General features: G+C 39.9%; 1 non-coding gene across 1 annotated transcript; it reads left to right on the top strand.

Annotated features, from left to right (window-relative positions):
• Positions 1-1000: 1000 nt before the first annotated feature.
• LOC125581054 lies at positions 1001-1106 on the top strand. The gene has a single exon (XR_007318765.1). It is a non-coding gene; the product is annotated as a small nucleolar RNA R71 (small nucleolar RNA).
• The last annotated feature ends 8862 nt before the right edge of the window (positions 1107-9968 follow it).

The following is a 9968-nucleotide window of genomic DNA, read 5'->3' as shown; positions in this document are numbered from 1 at the left end:
ACTGTTTTCTTCTCTTCCCCAACCTTTCCTTTACTTTTTTACTTTCACAATCTTCTCCAAGATTTCATCATTGATTTTCTCATCAACAATCACTACTTCATCATCTATGTTTATGGCAACCCCCTCACCTTTTTTCTCAGCATCCTTGGTGAGAGCTTTCTGAGGTAACTCCTTACCACTCCTGAGGGTGATAGCTTTCATGGTCTCCTTGGGGTTTTGCTCAGATTTTCCAGGTAAAGAACCTTGTTGGCGATTTTGTTGAGTGTTCATGGCAGCAAACTGGTTCTCCAAGGTTCTGAACTTGTTGTTGAGCTCATTGTAGCTTCCATCAATCTTTAAGTGAAGGTTCTTCAACTCATAGCCAACATGCTTCTCACTTCTTGTCTGAGACTCCAAGATTTGTTTCAGTAGGGCATCAGTGCTGCTGACTTGAGGAGTAGAGGTAGAAGGATTAGCTTGTTGTTGGGAAGAATGGTGTCCTTTGTTGTTGAAACCAGGAGGAGGGTTTTGTTGAGGCTGATAGCTGCCTTGCTGGTTGTTCCGAGGCTGATAACCACTTTGTTGGTTGTTGGAATAGAATTTTTGTTGGTAGTTGTTGTACTGAAAGTTGGGCTCCTTTTTGTACCAGCTACCATTGTTGTTGATAAAACACAGCTCTTCTTGACCTTCCAAACCCTCAACCTCATGGACATCAGGTGGTGTCTCTTGGCTTGGGTTACCAACAAAGTGCAGCTGCTCTTGGGTGGCTTTATCAGCAATGAGGATGTCTATCTTATCCTGTAGAGCTTTCAACTCTTTCCTCGTCTGCTTGTCATCTGATCTACTGCCTCTGTTGTGGTCTCCACTGTAGACTGCATCACTCTTTACCATGTTGTCAACCAGCTCTTCTGCATCTTCCTCAGTTCTCTCCAAGAAGAACCCATTGCTAGCTGTATCCAGTATGACCCTGTACTTAGGAAGAGCACCCCGATAGAATGTGCTCAGCAAGCTTTCCTTAGAGAAGCCATGGTGTGGGCATGAGCTTGGTAGCCCTTGAATCTCTCCCAGGCTTCACTGAATCCTTCCAAGTTCTTCTGTTGAAAGCTGGAAATCTCATTTCTCAGCTTAGCAGTTCTTGAAGTAGAGAAGAACTTCTCCAAAAATGCTCTCTTGCAGTCATCCCAGGTGGTTATAGAGTCGCTGGGTAGAGACTTCTCCCACTGACGTGCCTTATCCCCCAAAGAGAAAGGGAATAACTTGAGCTTTAAGGCATCTTCGGACACACCATTGGTCTTTTACAACCCACAGTAGCTGTCGAACCTGTCCAAGTGATCAAATGGGTCCTCTAGAGCCAAGCCATGATACTTGTTGTTCTCGATTACGTTGAGGAGTCCTGATTTGATCTCAAAGTTGTTGGCTGCTACAGCTGGTGCTCGGATTCCCAATATGTGACCATGAATGTTTGGGCGGTCATAAGCGCCAATGGGTCGAGCTGCTCGCTGTTGGTTTTGTGGAACGTTGTTAGCTCCATTGACGTCCGCATCATTTTGAGGTATGTCTCCCATATCAGTATCCAGTCTCTGCAAGTGAGCCTGCTGGTCTTCTTCTCTTCTCTTTCTAGCACACTCTCTCTCTAAAGCTCTTATGTCTGCAGCTCATGAAACTAGGTTTGATGGACCCCTGCTCCTCAAGTTCATACACCTGTAAATTAAAGGGAGGTGAAGAAGGAGAATCAGTAACAAAAGAAAATAAAAATGACTTAGTCTCAAGCAACTGACTAAATCTCAATGTTCAAATCTACTCAGAATTTGGCAACGGCGCCAATTTGATGTTAGGAGTTTTCAAGGCTCCTAAAACAAATGATGTAGTATAAAAGATTGTCGAATCAATTCTAAGGGATTTCAAGCACTGAGAGTGCAAGTACTTGCTTAATCTAAGTGCAACCAATGATTAAAAAGGTTTTCTAAACTAACGATTAATGCTAATGCAGTTGCAGAATAATAAAAACGATAAATGAAACGAATTTCTTAACTAAGGGAAAAGAGAACTCATGGACATAGGAATTAGACCTCGGGTGATCAAATTTCGAACTAAGGATGCCAAAACGAACAATCAAACTATCAACCTTAAGCTTAGACACAATTCTAAACAGACTCTATGTCTAGATGAATGTTCATTTACTAACACATTTCAAACAACAAATGTCTTTGGTTGAACAATATGAAAGTAATCATTACTAGCAAGTCTAAAGGCTATCTTAGCACTTCTAACAACAAATGTCTTCGGTAAAATATGCTAAAAGCTTAGAAGAGTTGTCTTAGGCATTTCATCAAACACCTTTTGGGTGGGAAATGCCTAAAGGTCAACTTTTGAGTAGCTAACTCAGAAGAAGCATTATGAATACTCTACTAGCAAGGATTAAGAATGATCTACACTAAAACATCTTAGTTCTAACCTAATCACCCTTAATCTCCCTAACCCATGAATTCAAAAGGTGATTACTCACTAATCTCCATGATTCCTCTTAAACCTATATTGGATTTCAGATTAATCATGTAGAGGAATACAGAGAATCGATATGAAAACAACAGGATTGCAATAACAGAAAATCGATTGAATCCAAAGAGATGAACTTTCCAAGAGGTTTTTTTGGTTGTTTTTCTTAAGATCCAGATAATCTGCCTCCCAATGGCTTACATAGGATTCTTAAATATAGGTTTAGAAAGTGTATAACGTGCATAATGAAATGACCAAAAGGCCCTTGAGTAGAAATGAATTCGGGTAAACAATAGGTCGGGAGCGACCTCCAGTAGTCGCTGCGAGAAGTCGCTCCCGGGTCGTTTCTTCGGGAGCGACCTGGAGAGGTCGCTGCGACTGGTCGCTCCGGGGGATGAAGACGCGAGCGACTTCTCCGCGTCGCTGTGGTAAGGTCGCTCCAGGCTTCGGGAGTGACCCGGAGGGGTCGCTGCGACTGGTCGCTCCGGGCGCGTTTTCGTTGTTTCTACGCGAGCGACATCGGGGTGTCGCTCTGGTCAAGTCGCTCTGAAGGGGTGTCACAGCGACTTCACGGTGTCGCTCCGGTGCGGTCGCTCCCATGCACTGCTCGTCCAATGATCACCTTTATCACCTCTTTTTAGCTCCAAATTCACCCAATTGTCTCCAAGAACTCCACGTGGTACTCCAATACCTGATAAAGACTCATGTATGCACAATGCAACCTAAATATGTCTAAATCCTAGTCTATATGATCAAAATGCACATGGGTGAATGGATAAAACAATGGAAATATGCAAGATATCATTTCTATATTTCTATAATTAGTTACCATAAATTATTATTTATAATATTATTTGGCAGCTGATACTAATTGCTTCTGGAATTACTTTCTTTAGATTTTATTAAATTAAATTAAAATTTAAAATCATCAACTACTCATATTATAACAATTTTCATAAGAATTCACCTATGACACTCAAGCAAAAATCACTTAGGTGACTTCTCTTTTAATATATATAAAAATATAAAAATCTTCTAAGTTAAGAAACACTTTTATAAAATTTAAATAAAAACCAAAAAAGTCAAATACAATTAGAAGAGGAAAAAAATATAAAAGTTTTAAGTTTGAGAATGTTTTACAAAATATGAACATATTTTTTGTGAAAATGACTTTCAAAACCTTAAAGTTCTCTTCATACATCTGGAAAAGCTTCTAGCCAGTACATTAATTTTGACAAATCATCCTTAATCTTTGGTAAATAGGTGTATGGACATGTGAAGGAGTCGATTAAATCTTCTACATGAATCAACAATGAAGGCGGAATGGATTCTTCATGGGGATTGTGGAAGATATTAGTGGCTCTAAACACAAGCTCTCTTATTTCCTTAAAGAAAGATTACAAATTTGAGTAAATGGATGGAATGCACGATGGTTATCCAAGGGAGGAAAAGAAGTTTTAATAAAGTCTATCGCATTGGTTCTTTTAACTTATGTTATGTCGACCTTTCTGCTACCACTGGAGACTTTTGAAAAGTTAGCTAGTGTCATTGCATAGTTCTAGAGGAGTTCAAACCCGCCTAAAAGAGATATGGTATACATTGGTTAAATGAGAAAAATGTGTAAACCAAAAGATGAGAGAGCTATTGGATTTTTTATGATCCATGAATTCAATCTTGCGTTATTGGAAAAACAACTTTGTAGACTTGTTCAATTTACGGACTCTTTGCAAGCTAAAGTGATCAGAGGCAGATATTATAGATGGAGTTCGCCATTTTGATCAAACCCATGTGATAATCCATCATATGGTTGGACAAGTATTATGACACCAAAGCCTCTAATAGCTCTGGGTATACGACAAAATGTTCATTCAGGTTATGAGATCATAATTTGAGAAAATATTTGGATCCCTATGATCTCTGAAAGACCTGCCCGAGCTATTGTACATGTTTTCCATCCCATGACCACATTGTCTGATTTTATTCCAAAAAGATGGAATATGGAGAAGCTGGGACATGGTGTTACACAAGAGGACATCCTTTGATTCAATCCTTACCAATAAGTAAAAGCAGACATCGTGACTCCTTTTTCTTGTGTTATACAAATATTAGCTTGTATACGGTTAAATCTAGATAATGGGTGGCTAGGAATATAAGGACATTGAAGTCATGTTCTCAAAGCCTAACATAACAAAGCTCAAGACCTTTGCTTGAAAAGTGAATGATCCTCAAAAGATATAGCAATGTCAAGTCATATTAGCACACATGGTTGATACCATTCAAATTACCCTAAGGAGTGATTTATACTCTCTCAAATAAGAGGTCGAGGTATAGTACTTAGGGATCAAATTCACATGGAGCTAGAGAACCTAAGAAACCTAATATAATTTGTTAAGCAGGATGTTTTAATGATTTAAATGTAAATTGCAGTTTTTAATCAAGCGAATGTTTTCTCAATTGATTGGTCGAGGTTTTGGTGCTTAAAAGGAAATAGCTAGACTTAGAGTTTTTATTCAGGAAACTTGAGATTATAATCCTACAGATGCCTAATGAGTTGCATGCATGATAATGTAAAGCTCAACTACTTAGTCAACAAGTCTATAAGCTTTCGCATGTTTGGACTTGTCTATTAACTAGATCTAATGATCTCAACTATCGTATGTCGATCAATTAGAAAGTGTCGATCGATGATATTATAGGTATATCGATCGATTCACCTTTTGCTCCGTCGATCGATTATTCAATAATGGTATCGATCGACGTGCTTCTAGTTAATCTTTATGCGCTGGTTGAATGGTAGCTTACTAAGCTCACTAGATTAGCTCTCGCCTTACTCATGGCAAGAAACTTAGCTCAGTTAGAATGTTTTCAGGATGAGAATGAAGCTCTCGCTTTTATCTATCAATCCTAGGGAAAGTTCTAGGTAGCTAATCTAGAAACATGCATTAATGAACAATCCTAATGACAATTACCACAACTCAGTAATCTATAGTTGGGGCTAATCCCTCCTAACGTATTTAAACCCTAAAATCTAACAATATAACTACTCAGACATGGCTAAGCAATTCATAACAGCAATTAGGTAAGAAAACTTCATTAGAATAGTAAATAGATATTAATGGAGTTCCAATCACAAATTATAACTTTGGATCTTTTCTCCAATCTATCAAAATCCTAGAAAACCTTGCTGTGAAAATAATAAAACAAGAAAACACAGAAAAGCACACTTTACCTCTAACATGGTGGCAAAGCTTATATAATTAGGTTAAAACTCGTCAGGGGTAATCTTGTAAATTACTGAAGACTTGGGCTTCAAGTTGGCTGTGACCAAACGGCTTTCTGCGCGCTTCGCTGTCGATCGATGTCAAGACATGAACATCGATCGATTATTCCTCTTCAATATCGACCGATGGTCGAGCTCGATGGTCATCTCGGGTGCTTGCTCAAAATATCTCCAAAATGCTCCAAAATCATCACTTATCTCCAAATCACTCCTGATCCTATAAATATTCTAAATAGACTCTACAATATAATAATTAGTAGTTAAAACACTTATAAACCATGGATAAAAGTAGGTCAAATCCAAGGTCAATCAACTCCCCCAGACTTACCATTTTACTTGTCCTCAAGCAAAACAAACAGACAGTCTCTCTGAAAGAGGTTTGAAAATAGCAGGGACTCACATGATTTAAAACTTAGAATCATCACCTCTACAATATTGCAATCCACATCTAAAAATTCATAATCACAAAAGCATATTATACTATATCCTAGCTTAGCAACAAATTCATCTAGCCAACAACTTAGCAAATCTTGTCTGACATTCCCCTCTACCAACCTCATTTCTTAGCATAAATAAAAGTGTAGGCTTTACCTTGGGGGTATCGATCACAGGATGCAAGGACTTTCAAACAAGTATCTGGACCTGCAGGTAAACATTAGTTCATATCCTCTCTCTCTACTAATTTTCTCTCTTAGTCAAAGTCTGCTTATATTTGCAAGATCATCGACCAAGATTGGACAGGCTTCAATGAATCAAGCCTTAATGGTGGTTGCCACCAAGTCATGTTCACTTCTTTTTGACCTATATCCTAGGATTATTTGTGAAGCAAGTCTTAATGGTTGTAGCCACCAAATCATGTTCTAATCCTTTATCTATAGAATTCTTATGAAGCAAGCCTTAATGGTTGTAGCCATCAAGTCCTGTTCGAATCCCTTCCTAATAAATCTCTAATAGATATATATTATAAATATATTTTTTATCTATCTATCTATCTATCTATCTATCTAAAATTCTAAAATAGAGAGAGAAAGGGTGATAAATCTATCTACACAAGGCTTTACCTTCCAGACTTGTTTGAAGAATCTGATCCCATGTATACCAAGCCCCAAGACAAGCAGTTGTGTCAATTTTTGTGTTGGAGGTCAGCTTTGGTTCCTTCAAAAAATCTCAGCAAGTGTGAATAGTTGACAGGTTGATCCACTTTAGTATCTTTAATACTATCTGTAATCAGTAAGTCTAGAATGGTGCTAAAGAGTGGTTAGATAACAAGCAAAAATCTAAAAGTTCATTATCCCCTTCTTGACTCAATAAAAACTTTTTGAAAAATGTTTTAATAAGATTCATAAATAAATTATTATCAGTAAACCTCCCTCCAGACTTAAACTACACTGTCCCCAGTGTAAATTCAGTCGGAGTTATGGTGTTAACTAAATCATAAGGACTCAATGTAACACGTTAAAACGATATACCAGACCGGAATGGATGTCGACCGATGTAAGGATGTTGATATCGGTCGTGGCAGGTAAGGCAATGTCGATCGATGTCGACAGCTTCTCGTCGGTCGATACTCACGACAATCGTCTACTCGGATCTTTTTTTTTATGACCTAATAGTGGGTTGCCTCCCACTCAGCGCTTTGTTATAGTCATTTAGCTTGACTTTTGGAGGTGATTGGGCTAGTAGTGTTAAAAACTGGAACTTGAACAAGTATCCATCACTTCTCTGCGCTTGTTGAACCATGTACCAGCGAAGTCTCTCATTGCTTCATCCCCTCTGCGCCATTTTTCCTTCATTGTTGCAATTGTGTTTTCCATTCTCTGCAACCTATCTCCAAGACTCTCAAGGTTGAACTGATGTCTTCTAACTGTGCTGTAAGTGTCAGCTGAGATCTCCTCTCCATGGTGATGTGTGTCAGACATGTCTGATTTCATCTTTGGTCCTAGCAGGCCTCGGTTTATAGCGTCGTCGACCGATGTCTGTCTACGAATGTCGGTCGATATGTTGTTGTGTCTGTAGATCGATGCAGATGCTTCTGGTCGATGGGCAATGTAACTCTGAATCTCCACCAATTCCCCTTGCATAGCTTCAATCTTGGAAGTCAAAGCACTGATGCTAAGATTCATTGGGAAATAGATGTCATCACATCTCCCATCAAGCCTCTCTTCTGTAATGTCCAGAGCTCTATAGATCTCTTCTACCAACTGATCTATCTCTTCTCTGGTGTGAAATGTTTGTGGAGACTTCATCAGATGTGAGTGTGGTGGACTGTTGTCGACCGATGCTGGTGAGCGTTGGTCGATCGATGTTGGTAAGCGATTATCGATCGATGCATGTTGTCTTCTGTAGATCGATGTATGGTGAGAAACGTAGGTCGCTTGCTGAATTCTGGCTATGTCTTGCGTCATCTCTTCCATGCATGTAGTTAACCAACCGATGCTATCATTCAGTGGATGGTAGACACCATCAAGCTTCATTTGGAAATCACCTTCATACTTCTCTTAGGCTCCACAGATTCCATAAAACATCTCATTGATCTCGTCCTCGGTGTAGATCTCTAGTATCAGCTTGGTCTGTGTGAATGAGTTAGCATGTTCAGGAAGACATATGTAGCTTGGCTCATCTCTCGAAGCTCTTTCCAGATGTCTTCTGAAATCTCTGTTGTGAACACGAATGGTGCGTCCCTCTAGATCTCTGGTGTATCCATGTTCATCACTGTAGACTCCATACTCATTTTTTTCTTACTAGTAGAATTTCCTGGTACCGTGGGAATCAAAGGCCCTTCTGCTGAATTCTGGACGTCTGTCGACCGATGTTGGGACGTCAACGTCGATCGATGGTCGAGTGAGATGGCGAGACCTTTGATTGAAGCTTTTGTCTATGCCACCAGCTGTGTCATAGAACTCTTTTGTATCCTTCTGTTGGTATTCTGGAATGTTGCGTTGATGGACGAACAAATTTTCTGCTCCATTGGCTGTCTGAAGGATGTCTGCAATATATTTTCGAGATACGTTCATCATACGTCCGTCTATTGCTCTTGCATAGCCATCTGGGTCCCTGAAAATACCAAATTCGTCTAGAGTTAGATACTCGTTATCAAATTTTTTTTTTCGCTTACAGTGGTTTTTGGTTTAGAACGGATGTCGATCGATGTTGTATGAGAAACGTCGATCGATGTTGGAGGATTAATGTTGATCGATGGGCGGCTTGCTCTATCGATCGGATGGCTGGATTATGTTCTTCCCCAAGCAGCTTCTGATCGATGTTGATCTGTTTCATCGCGTCTTTGCATGTTGAGAAGTTCCTCATATGTGAAACCTTCATGTAGTTCATCTGCACCTGGCTCATACATTATTGTTTCTACTGCATAGCTTTCGTGATGGTGATCATCTATCCAACTGCCAATTGAGTAGTCTCCTTCTCGCATACGGTTGACTTCTGCGTCGATCGATGAGTAGTTGGCTACGTCGGTCGATGCTCGTTTCTGGTTTCTCTGATGAGGTTGAGTATCGAACGATGGTGAGCCTGTTATGTCGATCGATGGTGCATTCTTTTTTCAAGAGGAATGATGTAGAAGTGTATCTTCCTCATCAAGGATGGCTTTGTACTCAGTAGCTCGTTCATCCTCATAGTCTTCATCATACTCTTATGTATGCATGTTTTGTTTGGTGTACGCGGCAATAGTGGGGTTGTAGTAGTCGTTCTCCCAATCATCTGGACAACTATCGACCGATGCGTCCTGGGTTTTGTCGGTCGATATCTGAGTGTCACTGTCGATCGATGTTGCAGTGTGAGTTTCGATCGACGCAGAGTATTATGTCTCGTATTCCACTCCACAGTGGCAAGCTGCAATGATTCATGGATCTTTGATTCTTTTGGAGGACGTCTGTGGCTTCTTGACTGGAATGAGTTCGTTGTTGGTTTTAGGATCTATGAGCGTTAAGCACAACTGATTGGATTGCAGGTTGCATATGGCTCCTACTGTTGAAAGGAAGGCTCTCCCAAGCAATAGAGAAGAGTTCCAGTTTAGCTTGATGTCCTGGACATGGAAATCAACCGGAACTAGGGCATTACCAATCTGCACCTCTAGGTCTCTCACAATTCCTTTGAGAACAGTCCACAAAAGTGAAAAATTCGTTGGAAGGCTCCACCTGCAGATCCAGATGGTCTGCCATAACCCTAGGTAGGATGCTGACTGATGCTCCTGTGTCGCACA

This window comes from Brassica napus, chromosome C1 (genome assembly GCF_020379485.1).
Source record: "Brassica napus cultivar Da-Ae chromosome C1, Da-Ae, whole genome shotgun sequence".
Classification (NCBI taxonomy): Eukaryota; Viridiplantae; Streptophyta; class Magnoliopsida; order Brassicales; family Brassicaceae; genus Brassica; species Brassica napus.
Note: the sequence above shows the minus strand (reverse complement) of the source record. Positions and strands in the feature narration are given on the sequence as shown.